The sequence below is a fragment of the Notolabrus celidotus genome, chromosome 13 (assembly GCF_009762535.1).
Source record: "Notolabrus celidotus isolate fNotCel1 chromosome 13, fNotCel1.pri, whole genome shotgun sequence".
In the NCBI taxonomy this organism is placed as follows: Eukaryota; Metazoa; Chordata; class Actinopteri; order Labriformes; family Labridae; genus Notolabrus; species Notolabrus celidotus.
Genome location: NC_048284.1, coordinates 11,232,779 through 11,248,585, shown reverse-complemented (window position 1 = coordinate 11,248,585; position 15,807 = coordinate 11,232,779). Strand labels below are relative to the sequence as shown.

The window sequence follows — 15,807 nt, the reverse complement described above, 5'->3', positions numbered from 1 at the left end:
TGAAAAAGAGGCTTCCAAGAATCTGAGAAAAAATAATCAGCAATCACATCAACAATCATCAATATATCAGAAAAGAGAGTGGAAAAGGGTAAGGTTGCTAGAGGAAAAAACATTAAAAAGCATGCATTTCTGTGACTTACCCTTTTTCTATATTACTAGACTTTGTTGATACAAGACAAAGAGTTATTTTTGCATCAAATGTACAATAAAAACAATAACTCTGCATTTTTTCATCTGAAATTAAGTGAGTACCATCCAAGAGTTTATTACTTCAAATAAAACAATATTTCCATAAATACAAGAGCTTGTTTCACGATGGAAAAAACAAGTCCAAACACAAAGCTGACATAGCAAAGCCTAAAAGGTACAGGTATGAGGGGAATTCCCCTTTGAGAATAACATCAGATCAGAAGTTTCTCCAGCCCACAAACAACAAATATCATCCACTATTTTCTGACTACTACCTCAAATATATGAGCTGGATCATTTAGTTAAACACAACCTAAGAATTATGTGCATGTTTTAGTTTAATTGTGGGCTTTAAACATGTTTTATATGGTCAACTTCATGGTCGGCTGTTGGGTCAAGCAGAGCTCGAGGTGATCTCTGTAATCTGAGTGGAAATGAAAGGTCCCTGAAGGTGCTTGTGTTTAAGACAGAAGCTGAGGTCACATAGTTTTACTTTGTTAGGCTCCAGGTTTAGGAAACATTCCTTTCTGCTTATGTAGTATTTCCATATGAGCCCAAAAAATAAAGGAAAGACTGATTAAGTTCCCCAAAGTTCATCATAGATGTGATGTTTTATTTAGACTATTATCATGTTTCTTCTATTATTCTGCTGTCTCGATTATTAAATGATCTTTCATCTTCCAGGTATTTATATCTAGACCTGTGGGGAACTTCTGTGAACTATCATTCTTGCTGTACAAACAGTTGTTTTTTCTTTGTATCAGACAAAGATGTGACTCTGTGGAGATCATGTTGCTTTCAACGTTACACTTTGGACAGCAGTGTTTTTGTGACACCCCACCTGACATTTACAGATTCAGTAACTGATTCCAGGTACCTCCCCACCCGTATAAAGAATGTAAAGGAAATTCAAAACCAAATGTTGTCCTCTCTTCTGTGTTAATAGCCTTCATTAGGGCTCAAATACAGAGAGCAGGGGCTGAATAGAAACTGGGTCATTGTGAGGAACCCATGGGGAATGAACAGCACAGTCCTGTACCTAATTCTCATATCCATGCCCCTAACTTTAATCCCACATTTCACTGTAGTTTTCTATACAAATATTGAAATACGTTTGTGCCATTCACAGATTGCAGCTTGTATTTTCATCTAAGAGATGATGTGCATTTGTCCAGACATATAAAAACACCCTTTTGCACATAATAATTAAGTGTTTTCTTCTATCTGGTGAGTAATACCTTTGGCACTGATGTGTTTGCAGCCTAAGTGATTATCCCACAGAGAGGGCTTGGCCTTGGAGCTTTTTCATACGATATCATCTTTCTCACAGCAGGATGACTTCAGTGTCAACTGAAACCGCTGAAATCCCGAGAGCAAGGAGGATTTCCCCTCAGGTAGCAGCAGAGCAGACTAACAATACCAGAGCTGTCTGTTAACACTGAAGTCCTCTCGACATGTTGGTGTCCTCCAGAGAAAGATATTTTAGCTGGCTAATAACAGTTTTTCCCTGCATGCATGTACAGCCATGCCTGGACGTTTTTCAGTAAAGTGGGAGTCCCATAGTCCAAATAGTTTTGAGTTCAAGGAAGAAGGTGGTGGTCATGAACCTAAAGTAGACTGAAAACAATTTATGGCTTTCCACAATGTAAGAACTTGTATTTTTGTGTCACCTCACAAGGTCTAAGTGCCTTCTGTAGTGTCATGTGACGCTCTGAGGAAATGTTGTGCTGTTCAAAACAAGCATTTATCTCAGATGACTTGGACCATGGGACAAACAAAATGACTTCCTGATTTCAAGATAAATATTTCCTGTGTTTAACGATGTTTATGCACGTCTCATTATGTTAGTTTTTACTTTAACATCATTTCCAGCCAAAGTCACCCATTGTGCACTGACTTGAAAAATAATCTTTGCCCATTTATCCAAAACGAGGTCAATGTGTATTTCCTGCCACTTACCATTGAACATTTAGTTTCACTTTGTAGCCTACAACATTTTGTTCAGTTATGTGACTAAACATATCTTAATACATGATCTCTAATGCAACAACAACATTATCTGTGGTTTTTGTTCAGTTATTTTGCAAATGTTAATGTTTATTATTCATATTATTTATTATTTATTATTTATTATTAACTTTTGACCAAACTGTTACTCATTTCTTATGTGAACTCTGTTTGGGGTCATTTTATGAAAAACGTACTACTTGTCACAGTGAGCGCTAACCAGGATTTCAACATTGAAATTTGGTTGATGCTAGGATTAAGAAAGGCCCTTAAAAGCTAATTTAGTTGATTGATATCTTACAGGATTGAACAAGCTCAATAGAGGTTGGCAGCAAGGCTAAATAGAAAAGTTTGTGTCCTTGTTTTGAATCCATGTACATGTTGGTCTGTGTAGCCCTTTGGATCTATTGGTATTGAAAGGTACAATCAATCAATCAATCAATCAATCAATCAATCAATCAATCAATCAATCAATCAATCAATCAATCAATCAATCAATCAATCAATCAATCAAGCTTTATTTATATAGCACCTTTCATACAAATCAAATGCAACCCAAAGTGCTTTTACAGTGATTGAAAAACAAGAAAGAAACAGAAATAAAACAATGGCAAGACATATTAGGGAAGATAATAATAATAATAATAATAATAATAATAATAATAATAATAATAATAATAATAATAATAATAAACTAAATACAATAAATAAATGAATGAATAAATAAATAAATATAGAATAAGATAACAGTTAAAATGACTAAAATAATAAAGCAACATTTAAATAAAAAATGTTTAAAAATATATTAAAGTTATTATAGCTTAAATAAAGTTATTATCATTTTGTAAGGAATATTATGAATATTGGAAATGTATTGGTGAAACAGAAGTAACATCTTCTTCAGTGTTGCAGGACCATCATCTGTATCGTTCTTACAGATGATCAATGACTGTTTTAATTCAATTTAAAAAGATGTATGGTTTTATAGTTTCTGATAATCGTATCAGAGTGTGCCCGAGCTGCCATGTAATACTTTAAGGCGATATGGTTAAGGGTGACCTTATCTCTGGCAGACTGATGGAGACATGGTAGGACTTCTGTTGAACTGAGTCACGCTGTAGACAATGTTTTTGGTGTCAAAGGGCAGTAAGTGAGATAAGAAGCCAAAAATAGACTCAATCATTTTCCTCTCCAACAAACAAAAGATGTGTCTGAAAAAAAAGATGAGGGCAGCCACAACAGAAATCACTCCAGACCTGACTGAGACCATGCAGGCTTGTTATGAAGATGACACTCATTGTTGTGTTTCAAAAACTCTTCATTAAGTTTTAGAGACACAACAATGCATAGCAAGTTCAAACACTGTTATTATACCTCATGACCTCATGTCTTTAAGCTCAGTGTATGTTTAGCTTAGTTTTTCGACACATATTTTTGCACACCTCAGCATCATTTTTACGACTTCCCAGACAGTTTTTTTTCCCTCAAACTGAGCTGTGCCCTCTGCAGATCTCTGCTATTCCTCCCAGGCACAGGCATGTGTGCGTGTGCACTTACAAGCATTAGGAAAGCTTATCTCCACCATCGGCTGTCTAAAACTGAGAGCTCCGGTCTGCTGCTTTTAGTTCAGAGCGACAACTGTGTGAGAAAGAGAGAGAGAGCCTTTGTGATATCAGAGCCTGAGACAGAAAAAGAGCTGTCGAGAGTTTGACAGGATTAATGCACATTAGCACATGAAGTCGTGAAAAAAGCAGGAAACGCCACAGGAAATGCCTCAGAGGGTGTGTAATGCTATCTCTGATCACTGCCCATGTAGCACCCGCATTATGGATGCTGATGCGGTGGGAAAGTAGTCGGGGTTTTTGTTCATTCAGTACACAAATGAGATGCTTAATATGCAATGAAATCTGGAAAACTTTAGAAAACAGTTGTGCTGAAGCTATTCCCTTTTTATACCCATTTTTAAACTTGAAGAAAAATACTATTTTTTTTTACATTTTCCGTTGCATCAGGATGAAATTTTTCATCAGGCATCACTTTTTCTACATGGGTGCCAGAATTGACACAAACAGAAATGTCCTCATAGTAGCTTTGAGTTAATACCAAGCGGCAACCTCCGGTCTCAAACTATGAAGCCCATGCGGAAGTGTTATAAACTGCAATTCATCAAGAATCCCCTTGAGGCTGGCTGCAGAAACACCGGAAACCACATACACATCAATTCAAAAAAGACGATCTTTGCAGCATTAATAAACATGTTTACAGCCTGGTTCAAAAAACGGCTTGGCTCTACGTAGCTAATCTCTCTATCGGCACACACTGAACGGGGTTGAATTTTTTTCTAACGTGACGGTTCAGAAGATATTAAGATTACGAGTTTTTGCCCAAATAAGGACATGACTGACTTGACTCCTGGTCAGGAACACATAGCTGTTTGCTAGGAGACTCAAACTCCATGTCTTTACGTCACACTCTGCCTGGTTGAGTTCAACATTTCCAATATGGCTGCCGCCGTCGATTGGCTTCAAAACAGCACTCAGGAACAGATGGGTGACGTCACGGATACTACGTCCATTATTTACCCAGGCTATGGTTAATATGTAAATCATTACAGATTAAGTAGTAGCATTTGTTCAGAATATATTGCAAAAAAAATCTAACTTTTAATGTGTCAGGCCTAACTTTCATAACTTGAGTCAGCAAAAAACAGCTTTGTAATACTCATTGGCTTCAAATTTTATTTCAGTCCATTGAGTAAATAGCTAAAAATTCTTACAGGAGCTTTAAAGACCTTTTTTGGCCAATTATATAATTTCTGTGTTCATTACTACATATGAAATCTAAGTCACAAGAGACTGATACTCACAGGAATCAAATAGCCGGGGAGTCTCTATCTTATCAGTACAGGAAGAAACTTTCATTGGTCTGTCATCACTGTCTCTGAGCTCGTTTAAAACCCTCCGGACAAATACAGCTCTCGCTTTGTCATTTTATTTAGTTCACTGATTATCAATGAACACGTTTTCGGTTTGGCTCAGCAGCTGTGAAAGGACCGAAACCAGTGAGCTGAACAGACAACAGCTTGTTGGCAGGTGAGTTCTACAGTTCCAGCGGGCTAATCAGATAAGATGAGCATGAGTTAATTCTTCCTTACAGGCCACAAACTTCCATTACACATCAAATTAGAAACAGTAACCATGCTGCCCGTACGTCTGTTGAAGTTTCCTGCTGACACTAGCAAAGATTGGCTGATTAGTTTAAGATTCCTGTGAAGAAATATGACCTGTCGTGTTATGTAAAAGACACAAAACAGGAGAACAGACACATGGAGCCACAAAACCCATTAGTATTCGACCTCAGAGAACATTCCCTTGAACCACGTCTGGTGTCCTGGGTCCCTTGTGTCTATTTTTAACATCTTATGGTTACGTCACTTCCTGGTGTCAAGTTGTCCAGGGGGATGATGATGATGTCAACCAGGTAACTGGTTGCCCTGTAGGGTTGATCTCAGGATCTGTTATGCTCTACATGGAATGAGCCCCACCTAGAATGATGATTAACAACGAGAACATCAAGGGAACACACGCACAAATCTGAATACTGGATATTGCTCTTCATATGTCCTATTTCTTGATTTTTGTGTGCATTAGTTTTTCAAACATTGTGCAAATGCTTGAATAAATTGTATTTCTATACTGCTCATTTTTCAATGAAATGTTTCAGTTGTTTTTCAATGTATGTTCAAATAATCATCAACTTGTGCTTGGATATTTGGGCTGAAATTCCCCTGCCACAAAAGCTACAGAATTAAAAAATAAAGTTGAATCTGCAGATATATTACAAAAAAATGCCCAGAATAAATGTGTAGTACAGGAGCAAGATGCTTGTCTTTTAGAGTTGATCCTGCAAAACAATATTTAGAGACGAGAAGTTCTCAGCAGCAACCCACAGCCTGACCTCTGACCCCTCTAATTCATCTCAAGAGTATTTCACTTTGCACCTGGTCCAGACATTTCTAAACCAGGTGCTGCTCTACCACCACCTCTTGTGACTGATACTTTTACAAGTTCTTTACAACAAGCAAGTTCAACACCAACTCCTACTGTGTTCCATCTTCTCTGTAGCCGACCATGTGCAACCCTCGGCTCAGTTTCCCAGAAACATGATCCACTGCTACCTCCAAACTCTGACTGTAAATCCATTCCTCATAATCCTGTTTCATCTTATACTCTCCTGTCACCTGTTGCATGTTGGTTGCATTACGTATCATATTTGTGTCTCGTGGGAGTACCTCGATCCACCCACTCAAGCTCAACAACAGGAGGTAGATGAGTGGCAGGTGGGGGGGTCTGATTGAAATGGGCGTCTGTTTTCTCCATCAGGAGAAAGTCTAGGTCATCAAACCACAAGAGCCTGTGGCTCACCTCAAACACACTTTGGTTTCATCTGCAACAAAGGCAGCAGTGTTTATAGCTTTAAACAAGGGCCATTATCAAGCTGTGAAAGTGAGAACATGTGTGAAATCTCTCGATCTAAAGATCTGGTGACGGAGCAATGTTTTCTTTTTTGTCTAGAGTGGTTTGCAACCTATGATTGGCAATGCAGTGAATCTCAGAAGAACAACAAGTGAGGTCAACATACCAGGGCTGTCTTTGAGTAAGCTGATGGGGCATGGTGTAGGCTCAGCTGCAGGGGAGAGACGTGTGGGTGGGGTTTGTGGGAGCAGTGTTTGAGCTAATTAACACAGGTGTAAACTGTTGATTGATTGCTCTGCTTGCTCTGCAGTAGCACGCTGGACCTGGGAGTCACACAGGAGAGCCGGAGGAGCAAGACAAAGCTCCTGCCAAAGATTTAAGTTGGAGCTTCTGTTAATAGAAGTACACTACTCACAATAAGTTAGGGATATTGTTATTTACATGAGTGCTTTTCTTATTTGGTCTGAATTTTAATAAAATAAGTAAAAGTTCCCTTTGATATTACTAATAATGAATGAGAAGAAACACCATTTTCATTATTTTAATATTTATTACCCCCAAAATTTTGACAATAACAAGGATAGCCCCAAATAACCAAAAAATTGACAATGTCAGTAGCGGGTGTTTCCACCATTTGCCGCAATGACAGCTTGACAGCGACGTCTCATGCTCCTCACTAGCCTCCTGATGTTGTTCTGAGGCAATGCGTTCCACTCTTCCACAAGTGCTACACGCAGTTCTGCCAGGTCACGTGGGGGTGGGGTACGATCGTCCAGTCTCTGCTTCAGCTGGTCCCAGACGTGCTCTATGGGGTTCAGGTCGGGGACATTGCTGGCCATACCATATGAGGCACTCCGACTTCCTGAAGTCGAGCTGTGACAATTCTGGCACGATGTGGTGGAGCATTATCATCCATGAACAGAAAGTTGGGGGTGTGCTGGCGGAATTGGGGGATGATGATGGGTTCTATGATGTCTCTGAGGTAAGAACGTGCAGTGACTGAGCCATCTACAATAACCAAATCTGTTTTGCGCTGACTGGTGATGCCTGCCCAGACTGTTGCACCTCCTCCACCAAAGCGAACCCTGGAGACCATGTCGACCTTGGCGTATCGCTCACCTCGCTTTCTCCAGCAACGCTGACGACCATCATTTCTGTGCAAGGTGACCCGACACTCATCAGTGAACAGGACGGTAGACCCCTGCTGCATTGTCCAGGTCACATGGTCTTGTGCCCACTGCAAACGTTCACGGCGGTGTCTTGGTGTCAGTGGAGTCACCTGCAACGGTCGTCTGGCATTCAAGCCAAAGCGGTGGAGTCGGTTGCGAATGGTTTGTCTGGAAACCCTAGTACCCCTCACATCTCGTAAACAGGCCTGCAGCTGTGTGGCAGTTGCATAATGATGTCTGAGTGCATAGGTCCTTAGGTACTGGTCATCGTTGCGGTCTGTCACTCGTGGGGCTCCACTCCAGGGTCTGTCACGAACTCTGCCAGTAGTTCTGTGTCTTGATGCAAGTCTGCTGATGACACTTTGAGACACACCAAGTTCACGAGCAACATCTGACCGCCTGCCACCGACCCGAAGGCACGCTATGGCCAGATGGCTCTGCTCGTCCGTTAAGTGACGTCGTGTGTTCATGGCTGTTTGAATGATGAGCTTGGAATGTCTTACTGACAATACCAGCTTTTTATACCCACAGAATGTTGAAATTGATGCCACATTGAAAAGGGTTGTCTTTTGGTATTGGACCCAATATGTATGGCACACTGTACACAGTGAGACCATTACGTGGAAAACACAAAATGAGGTGTGTCTATCACCCCAATACAATTGCCTCCCTATCCCAAAAATCTCTGAAGTGAAACAAACACCGTATGTATGAAATCCACTGAGTCTCTCACAATATCCCTAACTTATTGTGAGTAGTGTATATTTGTGTTGAGTTGATAATGTAAAGTAGAACTAATGTGGAAGCTGTGTGATCATTGCTGATGTGACCCATCAGTCTCATGTTACAATAACAATAAACTATAAATGACAATGTTGCTGCAAATAAGGAAAGAGAGGGATGCTGCAGAAAATGATTGTGTTTATTAATATTTTAATATAATGATTGTACCACATGATGTAGTGTCAGTGCCTCCTGTTTCTTTTTATGTAACAACTATACATAGTGCAACTCTTAAACTTATTCTAATAATAATAATAATAATAGTAAACTTTATTTATATAGCACTTTTCTTAACAAGGTTACAAAGTGCTTCACAACAAAAAAGCAGATATTACAAAGCATAAAAAATGGCGCAAACGGGGAAGAAAAAAGACAGAAGCAAAATAAGACATCTGAATGCAGAACAAATTCAAGAATTAAGGGTGGAGAAATGCCTTCTTATATAAAAATATTTTTAGAGAGGATGTCAAAGCAGTTAAGGTTGTGGACTGTCTAATTGTCAGTGGCAGGGAGTTTCACAGTCTTGGAGCTCTGATTGTTTTAAGGCGGGATCTTGGCACAACCAGCAGAGATGCATCCACAGATCTGAGGGGCCGCCCAGGCACATAGGGGGTTAAAAGGTTGCTTAAATAGTTTGGGGCCTGTCCATTTAAAATTTTAAAAGTAATTAATAAAATCTTAAAATTGACACGATAAAAAACTGGCAGCCACTTTAGGCTGGCGAGGACAGGAGTGATGTGTTGATATTTTGATGTGCCTGTTAAAATCCAAGCGGCTGCATTTTGAACTAAATGGAGTCTATGGAGGGAGTTCTGACTGATACCTGTTAAAAGTGCATTACAATAACCAAGATGAGAAAAATAAAAGCATGGATGACTTTGGACAGATCGCAGGGGGAAAGGAATGATCTTATTTTGGAGATTTGTTTGAGGTAATATACACTTAATTTCAGCAGTACGGTCAGGAGCTGTCATACAAACAGCCATATATGGAGTCCGATACTTTCACTTGATGAACAATACAAAGAGATAATTTAATTATACGGTCAAAAATACAAAAAAGTAATTGATTTATTTGAATTAATAGGTTATATGATATGATGGGAACCTAAAAGAACAGTATATTTTATTAGGCCTGCATGCCGTACAATGAGGATGATCTGAACTGGTGGTTACAGAAGTAAAATTGACAATCATCAGCAAAGGCACATTTTGTCTTTGTATCTGTTGTATAAACTATTGTTAGCTTAACCTACTAAGGGTTCCAGATGTTGATATAAAGAACATTTCCTGTTTATACTTCTGTACAAAAATCTGAGTGTAAAAAGAGGTAGAGCAGAATGACCTCCTGGTTTTGTTTTGACTGGGAGGTTGACAAAGTAGAGCTAGTTGTTTCCTCCTCATTAAGTGTTCATACAAAGCTGAGCAAATTGGCTGCTGGTCTGCCGTATACTTAGCAACCAGTCATAAGATAAGTGTTAACACTGCTATGCAACTCTAAGTGATACATGGCATTGGTGTATTAACCAAAACCTGAAGGTGGCTCAGAGAAGTGGGAGCATTTTGTTTACACATATTTAAAGGTACCCTCACAAGGTTTTGGAACTAAAATTAATGTTGTGTGATGTTGAAAAAGAGGCATGATCGTGGTCACTCGCAAAAGGTAAACTGTGACTTATTTAATGTATTGTCAAACTGACAAAATATCTGTTTAGGCTGCGCAGTTTACAGGCTCCAGAGGTAAAAGTTCTTGCTAGAATATTCTAAAAGGAACTGGAAGTCACCAGACGGCTCTGCTCTATCTCCCTCCCTTCTATATAGATAGCGGACAGAAGGAACTAGGCTGTCGCTTTGCTAAAGTTAGCTATGCAATTAGTTCACACACTAATTAGCTGTGAGAGGAGCAGAGGCACACCAGATTTCCCCAGTGTCCAAAGCCCGCTTCCCAGCCCGAAATAAGAGTAAATGAGGTCCTGGCAGCAGCAGCATGAAATACCCACACAGAGAAAAAAGGAATACATAGCTGTTATGAAACTAAAAGGTCCAACTAACAGCTGATGTAAGTTGGTTAAGCTATGGGAAATGGAAACAAAAATATAGTTTCTCCTTTGGGTAAGACAAGGATAAATGTTTCACATTGTGAAATCCACAAAACCAGAACAACTTTATCCTTTTATAGAGCAGTGGATTAAACCTGTGAGTCAGACTCAAGTTGGATTACATGAGTTATTCATTGAAACAGTAATAAACATATTCAGACAAAACAGACAAAACTATAATCCTTCATTTGACCTGCATTCATACAACTCACTCAGGCTACGCATAGTGAACTAACAACAAGCACTAGCATGTCAGCATCGCTGTGTTTCTTATTCCAGTGTTAGAGGTTAGCATTAGTGTCAATGGAAAGATCTACACTATATGTGTCCCTACTAGCTACTGCTAAAGTTAGCCGTGGATAGATGCTTGAGTTCAGTGTAGTGGTGTAGTAATGCGGCTGGTAGTCTCAAGCATGGATTTGAAGTACCTATAACCAGTGGTGGACAAAGTACACAGCTTCATTACTTAAGTCAAAGTATAGATCCTCCAGGTCCAATATTACTACAATACAAGTGAAAGTTGTTCTGTCAGATTATTACTTGAGTTAAAGTACTGAAGTACTTGCTTTTAAAAATACTTAAGTATTCAAAGTACTTCTTAAAAAATATCAAAACTTTGTATTTTCAAAATACATAAGTGCAGTAAAGAATACATAGGAGTACATTATGTTACATCATGTTTATCTAGAAACCATCACTTGAAATCTCTAAAAACTTTACCATGAAATAAAAACAGAAACTAAGTTACTCCAAGCACAGGCAACTTGGTTTGAAATGTTCATCTGGAATGAAACAAATGTTACGTAGCTCAACACGCTTTCTCAGATTGGACAGTGAATGTTTGTATGTTTGGGCAGAGTGGGAAACAGGGAGAACATTTCAAACGGTACGTAACATTCTTCATTTCAAGAACCTCTAACACGGGCTGAAGATATGACCATGGGAGCTCAGGTGGAGAATTATAGCCATCATTGCCACCTCTACATGAACTGCCTGATCTGAGGCAAATCTGCTCTGTGTTCCACGTTCAACCGTGGAGACGCACGATATACAGGTACGACTAAACCACTGAGTGAGTAACTAGAGCATTGATAGGAATATAGTGGAGTAAAAGTAATACGTTTCCCCAAAAAAATAATACTCAAGGATAGTACAGACACTCAAAAATGTACTTAAGTGCAGTACTCAAGTAAATTTACTTTGCTACTGTCCATCACTGCCTATAAAGGTCTAATAAGATCACTTCTGTATATTACATATGCCTTGATTTTGTTATTGTCAAATTTGTAGTCCTCAGCAAGTTAAGTGACACGGACTTCATAAACATTTTTTTCCTGTGTATGCAGTGGTTACTACTCAAGACTTCTGAACAAACTGAATACTGAATAATGAAACTCAACCAGTTTGTTAAAAAAATCTATTGAAGTTTCTTGAGTTTCCTTTGTACAAAAAAACAAATACATTCACGGTTAACTTCATATGGCCTTGTGGTGGTCATACTGAGGTGACTCTGAATGTTATTTCTACCTAGGGTTCATGTCTCTCATACTTCCCTCTTTGCTCAACTTTACTTGGATAAAATGTGGTTTCACTTTTGGGCCAGGGGAAAACCACATTCCCTCATGCTTGTATTTGTTAGTACTGCTAGCCAAGCATAGCACTTCATTGGGAAGAAATAATAATGTCTGATGAGTGCTGCTTCAATTGGTATAGATTTGTGTGTGTGTGTGTGTGTGTGTGAACATGTGTGGGTACATACTGAGGTGAGACTGCAAGCTCAAGAATGTGGAGGGGATATAAAACAATTAAAGCTCTGTTAAAGGAGAGCAGCACTGGCAGTCATCTTACATCAGGTGCTACAGTGATGAAACAATGGAGTGCATTGGGACTGTGGGAAGATCGATGTCATACGTGTCGTGAACTAGGCCAAATGCTTTATGCTTGACTGACACTGTGGCAGATTACACACTCATAATGGACACAAGTCATGAGAAGGTCAATCTGGTGCATTCCACCTGAGATAATATCCATTTAATTTAAAAAAGATAGCCCTGTTATCTGTTAAAACCTTCCATCACGATCACCTCTCTTGTCACTGACTGGTCTCATCTACTGGTCTGAGACATTTTTATAGGCCTAACTTGTGCTCAAGTATCCAGCCAATATTACAGTTGCATACAAGTGACATGAGTCATTTTTATTTGCTTTCAACAGGTGCCAAAAGGGACATAAATCAACCATTTTTCCACGATCTGTTCTTGTTCCTCCAGACGAATCTGAGGGGAAATATTCAAACTTCCCGTCTGACTCAGTCAACTACAATTTCAAAAGAATTGGGTTTCAGACAAAAAGCACAGAGTAGACCTCTCATTGATGTTTCTCTGACAGTGGAGAAGAAATTTTCTGGCATGAAATGAAAGCCAGGGTCTTCTCGTTGGATCATTAGCTATTCATGCACTTGCACTCCCCTGGAGGGATGGGATCAGGAATCCCACCCATTTACCAGAAAAAGGCAACGTCTCAAGGAAACTGAGGCACATCTGAGAGCTCGGGCGGAGCGAAGCTTAGCTGTTTTTCTTACACGTTTTTCTTGACTAAATCTTGCCGAACTAGAATGCTTTACAAAGAGTTAATCCTTTTCTTTGAAAGAGACTTCACTGTCACTGCTATTCAGAGGAACTGACAGTGTAAAGAAACTGAAAATGATGCTTTGAAAATGTACAGCACTCAGATCTGAAAGGAAACCCCCGTTTGAATGACACGTTATTTTTGTTACATCACTTTTATGTACAAAACATAGAGTATAGTCTGGACCTGCTCTTTTTGATTTAACATTTGATGTTAATTGGTGCTATATAAATAAAGATTGATCGATTGATGAGACATCCTATGAATGCCTACACACAGGTACAGCATGTTGTCTTACATGTAAGTTTAATTTGGCTGTAGTCAATTCCTTTAACCTTACTGGTATGTTGCAGGTCAAATTGACCCTTTTTAAAGTGTATTTTAGGCAATATATGCCTCCCAAACAAGCTAAATACAGCATCAAAATCTAGGCAGCATGTGCCAGAAGAGGAGTCGTGTTAATTTATCAAAATCACTTCATAAAAATAAAAATAATTCAAAATGTAAAGTAAAATAAACAAAAATCTATGCCATGTAAAACTATTGTATTTATATTTTGGGCTTTCCAATGTACATTAAAAAAGTTTTAACATTAATTTTAATAAAAGACAAGTGAGTTATCCTCATTGAACCATGATCTGTGAGAATTAAAGAACACCAATTAACTAAATCTTGATTTAAATGGTGCTAAAAATTCAATTTAAAAAAATGTGTATTGGGATTTTTTGGGGTTTTGACACTTTTGGATAATTGAATATGCCCCAGGTCAAATTTACCCAGGAACATTATTGCTGCTCCAGAGAAACGAACATAACTGGAGGGTTAAGTAGTCCGGTTCACTAATAGAGGTGAACTTTTTCCACTTACTGTTTAACAGATATAAAAATGATAATGAGAGATGTTGATTGGAGAAAGCTAGAACATTTAAACTAAATTAAAAACTTAAATTCTCTAAAACTCTGTCACCTCTTAGCCGCCTGCTGAAATGACTCACACCTTGATGAAAAGAAGGGATTGGTCCTGATACATTTTTTTTTTCTTCATTGCTATCACTGAGCCTTTTAAAAACACTGTTAAAACCACACTTCAGTAATCTAAACTGTTGATTATCAGTATCAGCTGACATGGATGATAACATTCCTTGCATGAGTGTGTTTGGTCAGAGGAGCCAGGATTTGTTGAACAAAGTCCATTATCGTGGAGTCCAAGACTCTTGAATCACCAGCTATTTACAAACATGAAACCTGGTTCATTCCCTGCAGAGATTGTTCCCAGATTTACCTTATTCAATAGGTTCAACTCCTCAGTGCTTGCTTCATAATTTGATTTATGAATATGATGGGTAGGACGTGCCGGTTACTGCTGCATCCTCAAAGCCTCCAAGACAAGGGCTTCTGTTTGGGGCTCTTCTGCCCCCTTGTGGCCTTGTTTGTTATCCTCCACCCTGTAAGAGAAGGAAGTAACATTGAGTGAAACCACTTCATTACATGGAATAAAATACAATCATTTGTTCAAAGGTTAGATTATTCAAGCAAGGACTTTTAATTGTGACAGACCCATGGTTTGTCCAGGAATGAGAGTCATTGTATAAAGATATATGCAATCCTAACTGTTATATGCATACGATTAAAATATTTTATGAATACCTTTTTTTAATACTATACTAGACTATAGCTCGAATAAAAAGTGAATCTCTGGACCAATTCATTATTATTTTAGAAAAGGAAAGCACAACAATTTCAAGCATATTTGGATTGAGAGGAAACCATAAATACAGCAATACAACACAGGAATAATGCCATCAAGACAGAGAGAGTTTGATGAATTTAATGACTATTGGGTACCCTGTCTAATTATGTTTCTGATAACTTGTCAAGCATTTCACCTTTGATATGTTAAGCAATCACTATAAAAGTATCTTGATACTCATGCACCCAAAATTGAGAGGAGGTATAGTTATAAAGCTGAAAACTCATCACCAAGAAATCAAGGATTTAAGGTAAACGAAAATAATATTGTGATAATAACTCCAAAAAAAGGAATGCTTGGAGGATGCGGGCATCGATCCCGCTACCTCTCGCATGCTAAGCGAGCGCTCTACCATTTGAGCTAATCCCCCGACATGCATCGCTTCGACATGACGTCACTATATAAATCCACGAATGATTAAGGTAGCCAGTCTGATCTGAACAGCGTCATGGCAAAGTACAACAAGCGGTGAGAGAAATGCCTCAAAATGCGTCCTTTACCGTAAAAACTGACACACACAGCACCTGTAAGGTAGCAGTATCGTGTTTTGCCAGTTTTGGACAGTTGAAAAATGTATTTACAATCATAAGACACACTTTACACTCTCAACTGACCCGACTTTGAAGAATCACCGAAAAGAGAGGAGGGGTCCGGTGTAACGCCAAATTATGTTACCTGTCAAAAGTAAGTCGAGATGAGTAGTTCTAGC

The 15,807-nt window shown here is 38.8% G+C and overlaps 1 long non-coding RNA gene and 1 other non-coding gene across 2 annotated transcripts; both read right to left on the bottom strand.

Moving 5' to 3' along the window:
- Positions 1-4,953: 4,953 nt before the first annotated feature.
- LOC117824444 lies at positions 4,954-6,930 on the bottom strand. Its single transcript, XR_004633591.1, has 3 exons — positions 6,838-6,930; positions 6,488-6,642; positions 4,954-5,740 (listed from the first exon to the last, which is right to left on the bottom strand). It is a non-coding gene; the product is annotated as an uncharacterized LOC117824444 (long non-coding RNA).
- Positions 6,931-15,395: 8,465 nt separating this feature from the next.
- trnaa-agc lies at positions 15,396-15,468 on the bottom strand. Its single transcript has one exon. It is a non-coding gene; the product is annotated as a tRNA-Ala (tRNA).
- Positions 15,469-15,807: the final 339 nt, after the last annotated feature.